Source organism: Marmota flaviventris, chromosome 1, assembly GCF_047511675.1.
Source record: "Marmota flaviventris isolate mMarFla1 chromosome 1, mMarFla1.hap1, whole genome shotgun sequence".
NCBI classification, from domain to species: Eukaryota; Metazoa; Chordata; class Mammalia; order Rodentia; family Sciuridae; genus Marmota; species Marmota flaviventris.
Window position 1 is genome coordinate 212944736 of NC_092498.1, and position 21006 is coordinate 212965741.

The following is a 21006-nucleotide window of genomic DNA, read 5'->3' on the forward strand; positions in this document are numbered from 1 at the left end:
TACCATAAAGGGATATTGAATTTTGTCAATAGATTTCCCCACATATATTGAAATTCTGGTGGGAGCTCAGAAGACCAGAATGCTGGTATAACTATGGATAGTAGGGACAGTTTCCAAAGGTTTCAGAGGAAAAAGAGGATTCTTCTGGAAATTGGACTAGAGGCCATTCATGTTGTGTTCTGATTTGCCTGTGTCCTGAGACTTTCTGCGAGGCTGATTTTAAAAGTGATGGACATCTTAATGTGGCAGAAGAAATTTCTAGGCAGCATAGTATTTAGGCAGTGGAATGGGTATTTCTGGCAGATTTTAGCCAAATTTATTGTGGTATTCAGGAGAAGAAAGCAGAAAGATTTGAAAATTTTGGACTTGAAAGGTGGGAGTAAAACTAGGGCTAAAGAAATTGCAGTTGTTAAAGACATTACTGCCAGTAAAGGAATGCTAAAGGCTTTGCAAGAGACAATAAGAAAGATGTCTTGAGGGCACCCCAGGAATTGGCAATATCACACTCATCTCTGGCTCTCGGGAGTAAAATTAATATTCCTTTGAGAAGAGACCAGTGGGGCACCCTGTTTGCACAGGGAAGTCTTCGAAGTTGTTTCACCATGCTCAGGTGCTCAGGTGCTCAGGCACTCAGAGGCTGGTGCAGCTTTGTACTCTAGAGGCTTGGCTACTACTCAAGATGACAGCAGATCTTGGCATCAATCACGTGGTGCTGGTTCTGTAGAAATGTGGGATCCTGCAGTTAGGGGAATTTTCAAAGGAAAAGGTTTTCAAGGGAAGACCTTGGAAATCAGGCAAAGTACAGCAGGATTAGGGTCCCTGTGGGCTGCCCCTGAGAGGGCATTGTGTGGAGATGTGAGGAGAAAGCCAGAGTTGCAGTGGAGACCCCCAAGATTAAAAAATGCCATTATCGTGGCACATCTGCAGAGGAAAGCTACAGGATTTGAGTAGAGACAAGAGAACAGAGAGACCATGTGGGCTGCAACCAACAAAAACACAGGGGCAGATGTACACACTCCTTCAGAGAGAACCCCAGGTGCTGGACATAGAACTACAGGGCTTGTTTGCCCAGTTGAAGTTCAGTCTTGTTTTGTCCCATCCCTTCTTTCTATGCCCCTATTTCTCCATAAGGAATGCAAGTTCTTACTCTGTACCTTTATATATTGGATACTTGTAACTTGCTTTTGAGTTTTGCAGGAGTTCATGATGAGAATTTGCCATGAGTCTCGGGAGACTTTGGACTTGGACTTATGGGCAATCCTGGAACTGTTGAGACAATGGGGACTCTTGAATGTGGACTAAATGTATTTTGCACTGTGAGATAAGCATGAGATTTTGGGGTCCAGGGGCAGAATATTATGGTTTGAATGTTAGATATCCCCCCAAATCACTTGTGTGACACAATGGTAGAAGATTTAGAAGTGAAATGATTGGGTTATAAGAGCCTTAACCTAACATTAATCATGCATTAATCATCTGATAGGGATTAACAGATGGTAACTGAAAGCAGGTGGGGTGTGGCTAGACCTAAGGTGGGTCACTGGGGGTGTATGTTTGGTGTTTATATTTTGTTGTGGTGAAGAGAGTTCTCTCTCTGCTTCCTGGGGCTATTTATTTATTTATGGTACCAAGGATTGAATCTAGGATGCTTAACCACTTAGCTTCATCCACAGTCCTTTTTATTTTTTTGATACAGGGTCTCACTAAGTTGTTTAGGGCCTTATTAAGTTGCTCAGGCTGACTTTGAACTTGTGATCCTCCTGCCTCAGCCTCCTGAGTCACTTGGATTATAGGCATATGCCATTGTACCTAGCTAGTGCCATGTTTTGAGCTACTTTCCCCAACCATGATGTTCTGCCTCATTTCAGGTTATGAGGAATGGAGTTGGCCATCTATGGACTAAGATCTCTGGAATTTTGAGCCCCAAATAAACTTTTTCTCCTTTAAACTGTTCTTGTCAGGTTTGTTGGTCACATCAGTGAGAAAGCTGACTGAACAGCAGTAGTCCTCAAAACCAGTGTAAAGAAGGATCACCAAGAATGCCATATGCAGATATTGTGATTACATAGGTTTGGTTTGAGACCAAGACACCAGAATACTTTAAAAAATCCATAGGCAAGTGTATTGTTCAGTGGGACTTAGACCACTAGTTTATGCAATTTAATAGATTTAAAAAGGCTTTTCTTACAACTAATAATCTTGATAATTTTATTTCATTTTCAGATGAAAATATTGTACATATGCTATAATATTTCCTGTACTATTTGAATTTTTCCCTAGTTAAATCATTAATTAGTGTAGCAGAATAATGAACCCAAGTTGTTCATAGGTAGGTAAAGTAAGAGAATTGAAATCCATGAATTCGAAAGTTTTGATGTGAACAATTATTTAGGCATAAGAAGTTTGGGACTGACACCTGGGTTTTGGGGCTTTCCTTGAATCTAAAGGTCTCAACAATTTATTAGAGGGTTTACGATCAGAAAAGAATAAAACCATACTGTCAGGACACTACATAAAGTAGATTAAAAGAAAGAGTCAAAGAGGTGCTTTCTACCTTACATATTTTACTGAGATTGTATGGGGTTAATACAAATCTGTATAACAGAACTGAGAAGTACTGGTAGTCTCTGGACCTCAAGTGTGAATAAATTACACGTGAATATTTGAATTTTAAATATATGGAGAGTCATATGCAGAAACTAGAGCAAAGTTAGGGAAAAACGTGTGGTTTGCATATTATAAATTTTTAGTGTTAGCATTTCATTTTAGAAATAATTGGTAGGTGAAATGTACACTACTACTACACTTGAGTTCTATGATGTCATCACTTATGTGCATTTATATAGTTCAATGAATTAATTTCTCATCATGTTTCATAGTTGATAATGGTAATCATTGTTCGGAGTGGGAGGAATGTGGAGTTATTAATTGATACGATATTTCAGTTTGATAAGATAAAAAGTTCCTAGAGGTGAATGTTGGTGATGGATGTACCACAATGTGGGTTTAATGAATGTTGTTGATTTCTGAACTTAACAATGGTGAGAATTGTAATGTATCTTTGGAATTTAAATTTTATCTAACACAAATAGAAATTAGTTTTTTAAAAAGTCAATGATTTTTTCTTTTTTAATTTGTTTGTAGATGTAGTTGGAAACAATATCTTTATTTCACTTATTTATTTTTATGTGGTGCTGAGGACCGAACCCAGGGTCTCACATGTGTGATGTGAGCACTCTACTGCTGAGCCACAACCCCAACCCAAAAGTCAATGAATTTTTTAAAAAAGAAGTGACAGCTTAGGGCTGTAGCTCAGAGGCAGAGCGCTTGCCTAGCATTTGCGAGACACTGAGGTCAATCCTTAGCACCACATAAAAATAAACAAATAAAATAAAGGCATGCTGTCCATATTCAACTACAAAAAAATTAATAAAAGAACTGACAGAAATGAATAGTACACATGATCTTCCTCCTTTGTCAATATTCATTTCTCTCTTCTTTTTCTTCCTGTATTAATAGTAGGAAGTCCTTGGAGTTTGTGATAACCTGGACCAATTTGGCTAATTATGAGCTCTGTGCATTGAGCCTCAAAGGTCATATAGTAGTAAATAATCAGCTATGCCTTTAGCCCTTCAGTTTGATGTTTCTGGTACAGTTGGCTCCATTTGTGTCTCCTCCTCCCACAATTAACTGCATCAGGAGCCTCCTGTCTGAGACTGCATTGATGCCAGTCCTGTAGACAGAGAAGTACTCAGTGGGCAACAGGCAGGGTAGGGGCCTCAAATCTGCAGTCTTTTGCCATGACCCAGCAGAGAAGCATCATCACCCAGTAAGTACTGAGGGAGATGAAGGATGGAGTAAGGTTTGTCAGAAGCATTGTTTCCTATTATTTTGACAATAAAGCAGTTTGGGTAACCTAAGGGAGGATGCCTATGTGAAAAATTTTAGGTATGAGGACTGTGACATATACATATGGGATTGTAGTAGGTGTCCTAGAAATCTCCTACTAAATTTTACTTCCCGTATACAATGAATCTATTTCCCACAGACATCTCATCTACTATGGCAGAAAATTAGTCCCTCTAAACTATTTCTTAAGCACCTCCAAAAGATTATGATGGACATGGTGGAGATGAGGATGACAGTAACCACATCAAAACCATTATTGAGATACTCCAGAGGGCCAGGTGTTGCGCTATGTGTTCTATGTAGATTGTTTGAATTCATCTCTGTAGTCTTCCCCAAGCTGTAAGTGCCACATTCTCTTATTTTACAGAAACTAAAGGAGCTCAACATTTTTATGTAACTTGTGATGGGTGTTTGGGTTGAATGCACTGAAACTGTTAGAATTGAGCTGTGTGACTAGAGACACAGAGTACCTGGGCACAAGAGTCTTGGAAGGTTGTCCCTTGGACCTCTTAACACCTTTTCACTTCCCTGTCACTCCAGGAAGAAATTCCTTGCTCTTGGAACTCTTCTTTCCACATCATGAGGACAAGCATGACAGTTTTGGTAATCAGATGACAGGATATGCAATGTTTCAGCTATGAGGATTGTGAAGTTTACATTCCTGTTTATGGTGTAAATATCAGAAATCTTATTAAAAATTTTAGTTTCCAACCACACAGGTCCTGCATATCACAGAAATATTACTCACAATAGTAAAAAATTGATGATTCTAAATTGTTTGTTAAGCACTCCAAAATGATTATAAAGGTGATGTAAGGATGTTGAGGAGAATCAAAGTAACCATAACATCATAGGCTGATGTAGAGGCCTTCCTAAGTGTCAGGTCCTGAGCAACATGCTTGGAGTCACTTGTTTAAATTCATGGGAACAGTCTTACTCTAGTTACATATGCTCACATTATTATTACCTTACAGAAAATGAAAGAATACATTATATTTTTGTAAATTGTATTAATATTTTAGGTAGAAAAGAAAGAGGCCATGGTTGGATAGGTCCATTTGAGTTGAGCCATGTTTGATACAGGGCTTCATACCAGGAAGATCCTGGCAGATTGTCCTCTTGATGACCCACCAGTTATTTCATGTTCTTTCAATCCAGGAAGAGACCTCTTGTTTATTGTTGCCATTCTTTTTTGGGGTTTTCTGGTAGATCAGAGAGCAGGGTATCATCCATTATAAGAAAGGTAACCATAGATCAAAGGCAAAGTTTACAAAAAGTATAGGCACACCATAATTTAGCACAGATCTCTCTCTTGCTCCCACATGCAGGACTTTTATATAACAGACCACATCCCCCTCCATGTATGTCCTTATCCCACTCAATCTAAAGGAGACATAAAGTCAGGTCTTGATTCATTCCTATGCTGGAAACTGGAGGGAATTAAAAAACATACTTGCAGTTAAGACCACTGGCCCTCTGCTCAGTAGTTCTGTTGGCTGGGAAAATAAAGATGTTTAGTGGATTGGACCTTAAACCTGACAATTTAATTTGAATCCTCTCTGTGTCTTAGTTGGCACAACTGCATCAAGTATGGAATGAACAGAAAATGGGTGCTCCCTGTGGAATTAATTTGTGAAGTGTGTATAAATAAGGGCAAAAGGAAATTTGTAATTATTATTTATTTATTTAGAAGTCTCTCATCAAATACATCATAGATTTATTCAAGGACACGATTAAATGACCTTCACAGAGAGACTTAAGAATACATGTTAATGTGAACTAGTATATTTCACATGCAATAGGTATTGTGTTTAGATTACTTAGATGAACACTAGGTACTTTTTTTGGTAAATTTTAAAAATAAATCAATTTATGAATATATAAATCAATATTGACATGAAAACACTGATAAGAAATTATACCCACCCAACTCATGACTGTAGCTGTGTTTGGGGACAAGTGTACAAAGAATGAATTCCTGTAGAGATACCAAGAACTTAAATTTCTTAGATAATTATACATGACTATATCAAATGTTAGTCCTGATGTGAATATTATCAAATGTTTGTACTTTTATGTAGACAGTGCGTATTATTCATAAGAATTGTTGATATTCATAGGGAATGTTCTAACTGCCAGGAAATATTCTAAGGCATGGGTTCTTAATGCTTGTTAAGAAGAAACTGCTCCAAATTTCAAATGCAATTCTGATTAAATTTATTTTAGTATGAGGCTAGGGTATCTGGATATTCTAAAATATCCACAGGTAAATTAATTAATGAGACTGAGAACCACAAGTTATGCTATTTAAATGATTTTAAAATATTTTTATTTACTCTAATTAGTTATACATGTCAGTAGAGTGCATTTTGACACATCATACATAAATGGAGTATAACTTCTCATTAGTCTGGTTGCACATGATGTAGAGTTACACAGGTCATGTAATCATATATGCACCTAGGGTAATAATGTCTGATTGATTCTCCCATCTTTCTTACCAACAAGCCCCCTTCCCTCCCTTCATTTCCTAATTTTGTCTAGTCCAAAATTAGCATTCACATGTCAGAGTATTTAAATGTTTTTTTTAACTACTTTCTTACAACACCATATAAGGTAGTTATATATTATACCCACTTTACAGATGTGGAAATTGCCTGTGTGAGTTTTCATTATACCTGTTTTTTTTCTTTTGCATTTCCCCCAATTCAAGCATAGCAAGATCTGACAAAGTAATGAAGCAGGTTATCTTCATGTAACTAAAGTAAGAGGATTTCAATCCATGTATCAGTGAAGACTGATAATGCTCCTCAACTTCTAACATTGTTCTAGTCAATGCCTCTAAAATGGGTGTGGATAGAAGAGCCTGCAATAAAGAGGTTAAGAAGATTAAAATTTCCACAATTGAGTACTTTTTGTGAATAGACCTCAAGTGTGAATACTTCACTAGAATTTAAATATATACAGGGTACTGGGTGCCCATTTATGTTTTTGCTTTTTTCCTACCCTTTTTCTATCTAAAGGTGTTCTAGCACTATGGAAACACAAAATCTAACACACATTTCAGAATTTTGTCTCATGGAATTCTCAGATGATCCAGAATTGCAGCCCCTCCTCTTTGGACTATTCCTGTCCATGTACCTGGTCACAGTGCTTGGGATCCTGCTCATCATCCTGGCCGTCAGCTCTGACTCCCACCTCCACACCCCCATGTACTTCTTCCTCTCCAGCCTGTCATTGGCTGACATATTCTTCATCTCCACCACAGTCCCAAAGATGATTATGGACATTCAGATTCACAGTAGAGTCATTTCCTACGTGGGCTGCCTTAAACAAATGTCTCTTTTTGCCATTTTTGCATGTATGGATGATATGCTTCTGACTGTGATGGCCTTTGATCGTATTATGGCCATCTGTCACCCCCTGCATTACTCAGTCATTATGAACCCTTGATTCTATTAGTTTTGACATCTTTTTTGTTTAGCCTTTTGGACTCCCAGCTGCATAATTTAACTATCTTACAATTTACCAACTTCAAGGATGTAGAATTATCTAACTTCTTCTGTGACCCTTCTGAACTCCTTAATCTATTATGTTCTGATACCTTCTCTAAAACATTGTCAAATATTTTGTTGGCACCATGTTTGGTATTTTTCCCATTTCAGGTATTTTTTTCTCTTATTATAAAATTATTTCCTTTATTCTGAAAATCCCTTCCTCAGGTGGGAAATTTAAAGCTTTCTCTACCTGTGGTTCTCACCTGTCAGTTGTTGGCTTATTTTATGGAACAGGCTTTGGAGTGTACCTTGGATCAGCTGTATCACATTCTCCCAGGAAGGGTGCAGTGGCCTCAGTGATGTATACTGTGGTCACCCCCATGCTGAATCCCTTCATCTACAGCCTGAGGAACAGGGACATTAAAAGCGCCCTGAAGAGAGTTTATAGCAGAACAGTCTAATGTCAGAAACTATTGCATCTGGTTGGGACCTATTCAAGCATAGCAAGACCTGACAAAGTAATGAAGCAGGTTATCTTCATGTAACTAAAGTAAGAGGATTTCAATCCATGATATATTATATTTATCAATAGACCTATGTTTAAAATACAGCAAAGCTAAACATCTAGTCTGCACCAATTTAGGAAGAATGGCTGAGGTCAGAAGAAAAGATAAAACAAAAAGTGGGTGCAAAATAATTCAGCACAGATCTCCCTCTTTCTCCTGTTATAGGATATCCTAGAGGCTGTCCACATCTCCTTCATTCTTGTAATTGGCCCACTTGATTTGATTAATGTGATCAGCTCTTGATTTTATTGCTACTTAGGAAACTGAAAAAAGTTTAAAATTAAGATCTATGAACCTCTGTTTAAAATATTCTGGTGTCTGGAAAGCAATGAAAAAGATTAGTGCATCTTAACTCTGAGATCAACATCTTACTTTTTTTTTTCATTAAGCAGGGTTTGAAACTAGGTGCGTTGATTCTATTGCTTGGTGCTTTACATATTAAATTTCAATTCAGCAACTTACTTTTGACTCCTATCAGCTCAACTTATTATTTCATGGACATAGAGCAAGTTGTTAGTGTCCCTGAGACTCAGCTTTATCATCTGAGTTGAATTCCAGTTGACACAACTGCATTGAGTATGGATTAAAAAGATAATGGGTGATGTGTAATAAATATGTGATCAAGGTATAAAATAGAGACAAATGTAAGTGAGATAGCTATTATTAATAATAAGTGTTATCATATCATTTAACTAAAATGTCTTGAAACGTGAAGTTATTGCATTCCAATTTCTATAATGTTGCTCTTTAATTTGGTCCTTAAATAAGTATATGCTGTGTATTTGCAGAGAAATGATTAATTCTCTTGAATTTCTGATTTCCCAGAGACTATACCATTTGTGGCACTGTGGACAACAAAAATTAAAATGTGTGTTGAACATCAAATAGGCCTTTGCATTGTACACAATTCCTGACCATAATTGGCATGGATGCAACATATGTGGTGCATTTCTGAGTGTACTTTCCTCCTATTCAGGAATGTGCCATAGAATAAGGGGCAAATTGAACGTGACTATGCCTGTGTCATGGACACAAATCTCCTGTACTTTCACTTAACAACATCTACAGCATTCAATTATTCCAACCGTGCCAGAGATTTTTCATAAGCACTAAAAAAATCAAAGGAGATATAAAGAGAAGGGATAGGAAAACCTTGTTGCTTGGGATGAGACACATTGTAGACTTTCAATATCATTCTAAGTTTCAAGTGTCCCTTGACAACTATATTTATCAATAGACTTACTATTTCCTTAGTGATTAAATTCTACATTAAAAAAATAATGTCAAAATTTTTATTTGGCTCTAAACATTGCTTATGTGCCACATATTGTGTGGTGATGAGGAAGACACTAAAGAACAGCTGACCAGAGAGGTGTATGACAGAGTACAGACTTCAGAACTCAATATTGGACAGTTGGAGACCAGAGAGACTTGGAGTTTGATTATCAGAGTCGGAAACAAGGACATCATTCCTTGATCCTAAACCTTGACTAATGGTGGGGTCAGAGGGGAGGAGTAACACAGGAAGGAAGAGAGGGAGGAAAAGCACATGGCTTACCTCGTTTACAGCAACTGTAAAGAAAAGCAGACCAAGTTAAAATAGGACAAGAACAACAAAGACAGTGCAGGAGATCAAGCAGTTTAACCCACGTGGTGGACTGAAGCTGCACCAGGCACGGCATCCACAACCAGCCAGGTTCCCTAGGAGAAATTAAATTAACACAGCTTCTCCCCACCTTCAGATAGCAACAGATGAGACCAAAGGGCATATCTCTGAATGGTTTGTCTCAGTCATCCATGTAGAGGAATCTTGTGGGGGATGAGTGTTAGCTGAAAGTTACTGAACCCCACTCCCTCTCTCTGTAGATAAGAGGGTTGGGATGGAGCTGATTTCCAGGGAGTTCCAGCCCTAACCCAGATGCTCCACACAGCCTCCGCTGGAGCTCAGGTAAAGATGGGCCAAATGACATGCTTTCCCCATTATGGTGACAGCTAAAACCCCAGCGAGTGGCACCATTTATAATGGAGGCCATGGATAGTTCACAAAAAGTCTCAACCTATAGGCAACTGCAAGGTGTTTCAACTGCATCACCATGAAATACTTTAGTCACCTATATCAGCCTCATTGGAGGATTCTGTGCTGCAGACAGCCTTCACCCACAGGCCCCACAGGTGCAGGTGGCCACCAAGTGCTTTGATATGACTGCTCCAAAAAGTCCCAGCAGTGGGCAGCAGGCACCAGTGATTCACTGCCATGGGCCCCAGGAACTCAGATGCAGTATTTAAAATATAAACTGGAATCACTCTAACTTCATTTTCTTGGAGTAGTTTATTTACACTTGTTCTTCTTAGTTTCTCTTTACCCTCCTAAATTACTTGCAGCTGCCTCAAATCCATTCTCCATCCATCATTTTCTTCTTTTTACCTTGGTGTGCATTATTCTTCCCTATCTTTCCTTTTTTTTTTTTTTGCCCATTTTCTCCTCCCCTTTTCAACCCCTATGAAATGTATATAATAATTGTACTGTCTTTAATAGCTTATTTATCAATCTATTCCAGAGCATTACAATAATCATATACCTGGATTAGAGGAATTATGGAGACTATTTTCAGCAAGTTTTTCTTTTCCATAAGGTTGATCAGCTCATGACTTTGAACTTAAGTATTTAGTAAATAGGGTTTAGTGCCTTCTCTCAAAGTGGTGCTGATACTGGGAAGAGCAGAGGAAACCTGTTGAATAAAGTACCAATACCTGGATATTCGGATATTCACCAAGTCCAGGGCACATAAGACAAAGAAGCTCATGACGTGTGAATGGAAGCCATATATGGATTTTTCCAGGCATGCTTCCACCCCCAAAACACATTTTAAAAATTAATGAATTATATATAATATTTGGGTGATTTTAATGTACATACATGAAATATTTGCTCCATTTCTGTCCTCAGTACCTCCCTTTTGCCTTCCTGTCTACCTCCCACATTCCTCTCCTCACTACTGTACTGATTTTCTGTATATTTATTCATACTTTTTTTAAAAAAATTAGTACTTTACAGATGTACATTAAGATGGAATTCACTGTGGTATATTCATATATGTACATAGCATAATTTTGTTAATTTCATTTCCTCCTCTTTTTTTATTATTTTGGTCTAGCTTCTGCATATGAGAGAAAACATTTGACCCTTAATTTTCTGAGTCTGGTTTATTTCACTTAGCATGTTCTCCAGGTCATTCATTTACCAGTAAATACCATAATTTCGTTCTTCTTTATGGCTGTGTGAAACTCAATATGTAAATCAATTGCTTTCCTATGTGCCAATAATGAATCTGCTGAGAAAAAAACAGGAAAAATTTTTCCATTTACAATAATCTCAAGGGAAAACCATTTGGGAATAACTACAGGGAGGTAAGAGATCTCCACAATGGAAATTTTAGAATAACAAAGAAAGAAATTGAAGATCTTAGAAGCTTTAAAGAACTCCCATGTTCTTGGAGAGACAGAATTAATATTGTCAAAATGGCCATACTAACAAAAGTGCTATACAGATTCTGTGCAATGCAATCCCCAATATCAATAACATTTTCCACAGAAGTAAAAAAAAAATACTTCTAAAATTCATTTGGAAGAATAGGAGACCCAGAACAACCAAAGCAATCTGGAGAAAAAGGTTGATGTTGGGGGCATCACAATACTGAACTTCAAATTATACTACAGAGCTATAGTAACAAAACCACCATGGCATCAGCACTAATGCATACATGAAGACCAACAGAATAGAATATAAGATACAGAGACAAACCCACATAAGTTCCTGATACTTGAAAATGGTCCCCCTGATAACTCTGTAACAAATTGTGTAGGGAAAGTTGGATATACACATGCAGAAGAATGGAACTAGATTCCTGTGTTTCACCCTACACAAAAGCAAACTCACAAAAGTTGGTGAAAGACCTAGGAATTAGACCAAAAACTCTACAATGGCTAGAAGAAGACATAGGCTTTACATTCCAACATATTTATACAGGCACTGACTGCATTTACAAGACTTCTAAAGTGCAAGAAATAAAACCAAAAATCAATAATTTGATAGTATTAAATTAAAAACTTATTCACAGGGGCTAGGGATATGGCTCATCAGTAGAACACTTGCCTAGCACATGCAAGGCCCTGGGTATGATCCTCATCACCACATAAAAATAAATAAATAAAATAAAATTATTGTGTCCAACTACAACTAAATAATAAATATTACACAAACAAACAAATACTTATTCACAGCAAAGGAAGGAAGAATGTGAAGAAAGAGCCTACAGAATGGGAGAAGATCTTTGCCAGCTGCTCCTCTGACAGGGAATTAATATCCAGAATATATTACAAACTAAAAAATCTTAATAGCAAACACTAAATAACCCAATTAATAAATGGGCAAAAGAGCTATATAAGTACTTCTCAAAAGAAGAAATACAAATGACCAAAAATATATATTGAAAAAAGGTTAAACATCCCTAGCCATCAGGGAAATGTGAATCAAAACTACATTGACATTTCCTCTCACTTGAATCAGAATGACAATTATCAAGAATAAAAATAGTAATAAGTGCTGTGAGGATTTGTGGAAAAGGGTATACTCATACATTGTTGGTGGGATTGAAAATTAGTATAATCACTCTGTAAAGCAGTATGGAGATTCTTCAAAAAACTAGGAATGGAATTACCAAATGACCTAGCTATCCACTCCTTAGTTTTATCCAAAAGAACTAAAATCAGTATTCTACAGTGATACAGACATATTGATATTTATAGAAGTTCAGTCTATAATGGTGAAGTTATGGAATGAGCACAGGTGCCTGTTTATAGAAGAATGGATAAAAAAGTGGTTGGTGTATGCATATACATATGTGTATATGTATATATGTATATACATATATATGACAATAAATGTAGGTGATTAATAGTAAATTGAATATTTATAAATTGTGATTAAATACTGTTCTCTATCTAAATGTTACACAGTTCCCACTTGTGAAAATGAGAGGTACAAAAATTTTGAAAAGATTTTTATTAAACTTACAAGTTAAATGATGCCCCTCTCTCAGGTTTTTGCTGTGTATCAGTTAAAGTGCTGGAAAGAATAAATTTATATTGTAAAAACAAAACCAAAAACAACCCCCACACAAAACTACACTGAGATTTCATCTTACTCTAGTCAGAGTAATGATGATCAAGAGTATAAATAATAATAAATGCTGGTGAGGAATTGGGGAAAATGGAACTCATATGCACTGTTGGTGGGACTGTAAATAAGTATAACAATGGTGGAAATGGATTTTCCTGAAAAGAACCATCTTATGACCCAGGCATACCACCCCTCAGTATTTACCCAAAAGAATTAAGATGAACATACTATAGAGATGCATGCATACCCTTGTTTATAGTAGCAAAATTAATATGTATGTGGAACCATACATATGTACTGAATTTACATGTGTATTGTGAATGATACACAATTTATGTATGTGAAACAAGCCTGAGAGTCTGTCAACAGATGGATGGATAAAGAAAATGTGATATATTGTATACAATGAAGTTTTATTTAACTGTAAATAAGAACAAAATTATGCCACTTTTAGGAAAATGGATAGAACTCAAGAACATCAGGTTAAGTGAATCAAGACAGACTCTTAATGTCCAGGGTGGTTTTGTCTTATATGTGAAATCTATAGATAAAAAAGGGAAAAGGGGGGAAAGGGGATCTCATGAAAATAGAAGAGATACAAGTGTGGGAGAGGAAGTTGCTCAAGGGGAAGGAGGAGGAGAGGACGAGAGAGGTACGGGGAATTGAAACTGACCAAATCATAAAATGTACATGGATGAGCATGCCACTGTGAAACCAACTACTATGTATAATTGTGCACCAATGAAATAGTAAGTTAAGAATTTATCATAGTAAGAGTGGAACTGAAAAGTGTATGAGTTTTTAAAAAAGAGAAATGAAAGAAATGAGGAGTACATATGAACTTTTCATTAGTAAAAAGTGAAGAACCTTTACTGATATTCATTTTCTCCTCTTCTTTCACCTTTAATATTAGCAAGTCCTTAGAGTTTGTAAGAAGTTGTAATAATTTGTCTAATTATGAGCTCTGTGCATTGAGCCTCCAAGACATATAATAGTCAATAATCAGCTAGTGGCTGCAGGTCTTCAGTTTGATGGCTCCAGTGTAGTCGGCTCCACAGCTGTGCCTCCTCCTTCCAAGGTTGTTTGCATCAGAAAGCTGCTGTCTGAGGTTGAGTTGATATTAATCCTGAAGGTGAAGCAGGAGGTCATTGCAAACCTGGCAGTGTGCATCTGCTCTGCTGGGTCATGACCTCCCAGATGCACAGCATGAGTCAGTAAGTGCTGCGGGAGATGAAGAATGGAAGAGGGAATGTCCAAAGCATTGCTTCCTCTTTGTCAGGAGAAGCATGCAGTTTGGGTAGCCATTTGGGAGAATAACAGAATACAAAATTGCAGTTATAAGGACTGTGAGTTTATATAATTGGTTGTAATGAGAACAGCAGAAATCTCATTCAGTTTTGCTTTCCTTCACACTGATTCTAATTCCCCTAGATTCTCTCCAGGAGGGGAGAAAATCCATCCTTTTAAACTGTGTTCTAAGGAATATAGAAGGTTTATGAAGGTGTTGAGGGGGATGAGGATGAGTGTTAGGATAGTATCCCTACATCATGAGCCCTTACTGAGAGATTCCCAAGTTCAGCAAGGTGCTTAAATATGTGTTCTACATAGATTCTTTCATCTGCCAAGTCTTCTACAAAGTTTAAATTCCACATTATTGTATTTATATAATAGAAAGGAGCACAGCTGTTTATGTAACTTGTGTTAGGTGTTCCCGTTGAACACACTGAACCCATGTTTGATTGAGCTGTCTGGTTACTGACACAGGACATTGGGCAGGAGAAGCTGGACAGGTTGTCTCCTAAATAAACCAGTTATTTCCCTTCCCTGTCACCCCAGATGAGACTTCTTTCTCACTAGGCACTACTGAATGGGGGTGTATGGTATATTATAGTATAGATTAGTATGTGGCACCCCATGCCACAATTTAGGATGAGTGGCTGAGACCATAGGAAAAGTCTACAGAAAGAGAAGACACACAACCATTCAGCACACATCTCTTTCTGGTACTTCACCCACCATCATCCTCCTGCATTCATGTAACTAGCCCACTCAGTCTCAAAAGGAGGTATAAGCCAGATATAGTGGCACACACCTATAATCCCAGATGCTTGAGAAGTTGAGGAAAGATCACAAGTTCAAAACCAGCCTTAGCCTTAGCAAGACCCTGTTTCAAAATAAAAAATGAAAAAGTCTGGAGATGTGGCTTGGTGGTAGAGTGCCCCTGGGTTCAATCCCCAGTTCCAGGGGTGGGGTGGAGGGAAGGAGGCATGAAATCAGGTTGGTATTTCATTATTACTACTCAGAAACTTATAAGTTAAAAATATACCTGAGATGTGCTTGCAGTTAAGACCTCTGGACCTTTGCTTCAAATATTCAGGTGGTTGGGAAATAATAAAAAAGATTAGCAGATCTGACTTAGAGCTTGGCAATTTAATTTACTGCTGTCAGTTCCATTTATTATTTTTTGAACATAGGACAGGTTGTGAGTATCTCTGAGATTCAGCATTGTCATCTGAATTGATTTCAACTTGAACCAGTTGTCGAGTATTGATTAAACAAAATATGGGTAATATGTGATTAATATGTGACCATATATTAAATAAGGCAAGTACAATTAATACTTATTATTGGTTATGGTAATAACCAATAATAAGTATTAATTATTGGTATGATTCTTTGTATCATTCAACTAAAATATCTTGTGGTTAAAATACTGTCCTCCTACTACATATTATATAACAGTTCTCTCTTGGGTAAGTTGAGGGGTACAAGAATTTTGAAAGGATTGACATTAACAATAAGCTTACAAGTTAAATGATGTCTCTCAGGTCTTGCTAGGTATCAGCAAAAGTGCCAGAAATGTGTGTACTACAGGGAGAGACTTAAAAGCACATATTGATGTCAAGTAGGCCATTCAGGGGCAGTAGATGTTGCATTATATACTACTTAGATGAGTCTTAGGGCTTCTTGGTAAGTTTTTAAGAAAAATATATGGATTTTTAAATCAATATCATCATGGAAACATTAACAATAACATCTACCTATCAAATGACTGTGACTGCCATTGGGGGAGAGCTGTGAAGGAGAAGGAAATCATGCAAAGATACAAGGACTCAGATTTCATCAGTGTTAATTCAAATCTCAATATGCTTTTAGTTATGAAGCAAAGATTGCTCAATGTTTATATTTTCAAATTGGTATTTTATTTATGATAATTATAGGTAAAGTTATTGCACCACTTTTAAGTGCCAGAAAATATTCTTAGGCAGTGATTCTCTATCTTGGTTTAACCCATTTTGTCTCATCATTCCCAGTTGTGAAGCATGTAGAAAAGTTAAATATGGTATATGAAATAAAGGTGTAAGCATATCATATTAATAATATAATTTACTATAATATCATATTACATTAATCATAATTTATATAATAATATATAAGCTCTGGGTTATTATTTTTAACCTATTTTAATTCACCTGTGTCAGTTTCTTTGTAAAATTTGCATAACTGAGAACTTCGGTTTTCCAAAAACTGTATATACATATATTCTGATGAACTTGATTTTGGCCTAATCCAAGGGTATCTAAATATTTTAAAATTAACATGAGTAAATACAGATATATGAGATTCAAGAAACACTATTTAAGCAATTTCAAAAATTTCAAAATTTCTTATAACAACATTATAAGTTATGTATTTATTTTCCCCATAGGGAAATCTGTCCCCATGTGTTTATAAATCTGTCCCCAGACTTTTCTTGTTTGCTTTTTATCCCAATTAAATCCCAGTGATTCCTGACAAAGTAATGAGTTTGAGTTTCCCCTCACATAGCTAAAGTAAAGAATTGATGTGAAAATGTATATGTAAAAATGTTGGCATTACTATAGTGACACAGCCACATCAATGTTTATAACAGCTCAATTCACAATAGCTAGTCTATGGAACCAACCTAGGTGTCCCTCAATAGATGAATGGAAAAAGAAAATGTGATATATATATACATACACACACACACAAACGTACTTATATACATACATGCACACATACATACATACACTCAATGGAGTATTACTCAGCTTTAAATAAGAATGAAATTATGGCATTGTACAGTAAATTGTTGGAGTTGGAAAATATCATGCTAAGTGAAATAAGCCAATCCCACAAAACCAAAGACCAAATGTTTTCTCTAATATGCAGATGCTAATTCACAAAAGGTGGGGGGCACTAAGGAAGAACAGCATTACCTTAGATTAGGTAGAGGGAAGTGAAGGGAGGGGAGGAGATGTGAGGATAGGAAAGATAGTAGAATTAACATAATTTGTTACTGTATGTATATATGTGAGTGCATGACCAATGTGATTTTGCAACATGTAAACTCAGAAAAATGAAATTATGTCCCATCTATGTATGATATATCAAAGTGCATAAATGCATTCTACTGTCATGTATAACTAATTAAAATAAATAAAAAGAATTACAAAATGGTTGGGACTGAAACTTGGCTTTGGAGTATCCCCGATGCTTAAGTTCTCAACTGTGAGAGGATTTATGATTAGAGAAACAGTGAAGCACAGCAGCAGGTCACTGTAGATTATAATACGGACAGTGCAAAGAGCTATTTTCCTCACTAGAAGTTTATGGGTTGATTCCAGTGTTATTGTATAAAATACAAAAAAACATCTAAAGTATTATAAATTCTTCATTATTTAATCAGTGTCAGGTGAAGGGTACACTAGTGCCACATATCTGGTCTATGATGGCATTGACTGTGTGCAGTTGCCTAAAACATATTTTTTTAAAAAAATAAGTTTGTCTAAACCAAGGATAATAGTAATATAATAAGTGATTCTTTTTTCCTTTTACTGAATAATTTCAATTTCCTTTTACTGAATCTACCTTTAACAATATTCTCTTTACTACGTCATTGTGTGTATTTCTTTTTTTAATTTTAATTTTTTGGTTCTAATTAGTTATAAATATCAGTAGAATGCATTTTGACACATCACATATAAATGGAGTATAGCTTGTCATTCTTCTGATTGCACATGATGTGGAATCACACTGGTTTTGTAGTCATATATGCACATAGGGTAATAAAGTCCAATTTATTCTCCTATCTTTCCTACCCCTGTGTGCCCTCCCCTCCCTTCACTGCCCTCTGCCTTATCCAAAGTACTTCTATTCTTCCTTTCCACACCCCCCACCCCTTATTGTGACTTAGTGTTGCATATCAGAGAAAACATTTGGTCTTTGGTTCTTTGGAACTGGCTTATTTTGCTTAGCATTATATTGTTCAGTTCCATCTATTTACCTGCAAATGCCATAATATCATTCTTCTTTAAGGCTCAGTAATATTCTATTGTGTATGTATACCACATTTTCTTTATTCATTCATCTGTTGTAGGGCACCTAGGTTGGTTCCATAGTTTAGCTATTGTGAATTGAGCTGCTGTAAATATTGAAGGGGCTGCATTACTGTAATATGCTGATTTTAAGTCCTTTGGGTATAAACTGAGGAGTGGGATAGCTGGGTCAAATAATGTTTCCATTGCAAGTTTTCTGAGGAATCTCAATACTGCTTTCCAGGTTGATTGCACCAATTTGCAGTCCCACCAGCAATCTATTAGTGTACCTTTCCCCCCATGTCCTTGCCAACATTTATTATTGCTTGTACTCTTGATAATTGCTATTGAATGATTAATAAAAGACAAACCATATTAGACTGAGAACTTAGATCCACAAAGGAGGGAAATTAGAATACCTAGAAGGACAGAATCCTGGAAGAAAACTGGCCCATAAGTATGTGTTACGATTATGAACTATCAATTTAGTGTTTCCATTATGCAGTTTTAACCCTTATGAAGTGGTTGATATATATTCTGCATCATAGGAATTTGTACCATTGTCTTAGAATGTGATAAGGTATATTAGACTGCTTTTAACTTTACTTTAATTAAAATGAACTTTATTTCTAAAAGGAGAAAATGTATTTCTCACACTTTTTTTCCCCAGAGTTAATCTGTATGGTACTGTGACTGTGAACTTGTTATACCTGTTGTTAGGGGCCTTGTAACATTGTTCTCTTGAGTGTGTTTAGGAGGGTAGGTTAGGTGTTGCCCACTCATGTAATCCTAGATCCTCAGGGGCCTGAGGCAATTTAGAGACCAACCTGGGTAACTTAGCAAGACCCTGTATCAAAATGAAACAAAAAGGAGCTGGGGAGGTAGCTCAGGGGTAGATGGCTTGCCTAGTATGGGTGAGGCTGTGAGTGGAATAATAATAATAAAGTAGGTATGTACAAGAGGAAGTGAAGGATAGAAAAACAATAATGATAGAGTTCCAAGATGTCACAATGTGAAATATTGTTTAATGTGTATTGACCTCAATGTGGATAACTACTTGTGAAGACTTGAACTTAATGCATATATGGAGTGCTCAACACTTGCTAATTTGTTTCCTTTTCCTCATCCTATTTTCTATGTTAAAGGTGTCCAAACATTATAGAAGCACTAAATGTAACAGACATCTTAGAATTCCATCTCCTGGGTCTCTCAGCTAATCCAGAATTGCAACCTGTCCTCTTTGGACTGTTCCTGACCATGTACCTGATCACAGTGCTTGGGAACCTACTCATAGTTCTGGCCGTCAGTTTTGACTCCAACCTCCACACCCCTATGTACTTCTTCCTCTCCAATGTGTCCTTGGCTGACATCTGTTTTACCTCTACCACTGTTCCGAAGATGATTGTAAACCTCAAAACTCACAGTAGAACCATCTCCTATGATGGCTGCCTGACACAGATGTCTCTTTTTCTCATTTTTGGATGTATGGATGATCTGCTTCTGACTGTGATGACCTATGACAGTTTTGTGGCCATCTATCACCCCCTGCGTTATCCAACCATTATGAACTCTCGACTTTGTGGCTTTTTAGTTTTGGTGTCTTTTTTGGTTAGCCTTTTGGAATCCCAGCTGCACAATTTGATTGCATTACAGTTTACTACCTTCAAGGATGTCAAAATTGCTAATTTTTCCTGTGACCCTTCTCAGGTCCTCAGTCTTTCCTGTTCTGGCACTTCATCAATATCATAGTAATGTATTTTGTTGGTGCTCTATTTGGTGTTTTTCCCATCTCAGGAATCCTTTTCTCTTACTATAAAATAGTTTCCACTATTCTGAGAATCCCATCCTCAGGTGGGAAATATAAAGCCTTCTCTACCTGTGGGTCTCACCTATCAGTTGTTTGTTTATTTTATGGAACAGGCTTTGGAGTGTACCTTGGTTCAGCTGTGTCACATTCTTCTAGAAAATCTTCAGTGGCCTTGGTGATGTACACAGTTGTCACCCCCATGCTGAACCCCCTCATCTACAGCCTGTGGAACAGGGACATAAAAAGTACCCTAAAGAGACTCCACAGTAGATTCATCTAACCTCAGGATCTTTGATGTCCATTTGATGGATAGTTTGGAAAAAGCAATAAAAGCTAGCACCTAGACCTGTAAATCCCACCCCTTTGGTTACATTATTTTGTAGTTGATAACTTTAATTTCTCATGTTTCATTGTGTAATGGTAGTTGTTGGGGTTTTTGGATGAGATTAAAGGGAATTTGAATAATGTTTTTATTAGTGCATTATAGTTATACATTTGTTCCATTTCAATCTACGTACTTCTACCTTCCCTCCCTTTTCCCTTCACCTGCTTCCCTTCCTCACTTTGGTACTCTTTTATTTATTTTTTTAATTGGTGGTTTACAAATATACATAAAGATATGTTCATGGCATGGTTTGGTCAATTTTATTCCACTATTTCTCCCTTTTCCCATCTGTCTTCCCTCCCTCTCAATCCCCTACCTCACTCC

The 21006-nt window shown here is 36.8% G+C and overlaps 2 pseudogenes; both read left to right on the forward strand.

Annotated features, from left to right (window-relative positions):
- The first annotated feature begins 6945 nt into the window (after positions 1 to 6945).
- LOC114084307 (olfactory receptor 7E24-like) lies at positions 6946 to 7867 on the forward strand (annotated as a pseudogene).
- A 6469-nt stretch (positions 7868 to 14336) lies between these two features.
- LOC139701554 (olfactory receptor 7E24-like) lies at positions 14337 to 20577 on the forward strand (annotated as a pseudogene).
- The last annotated feature ends 429 nt before the right edge of the window (positions 20578 to 21006 follow it).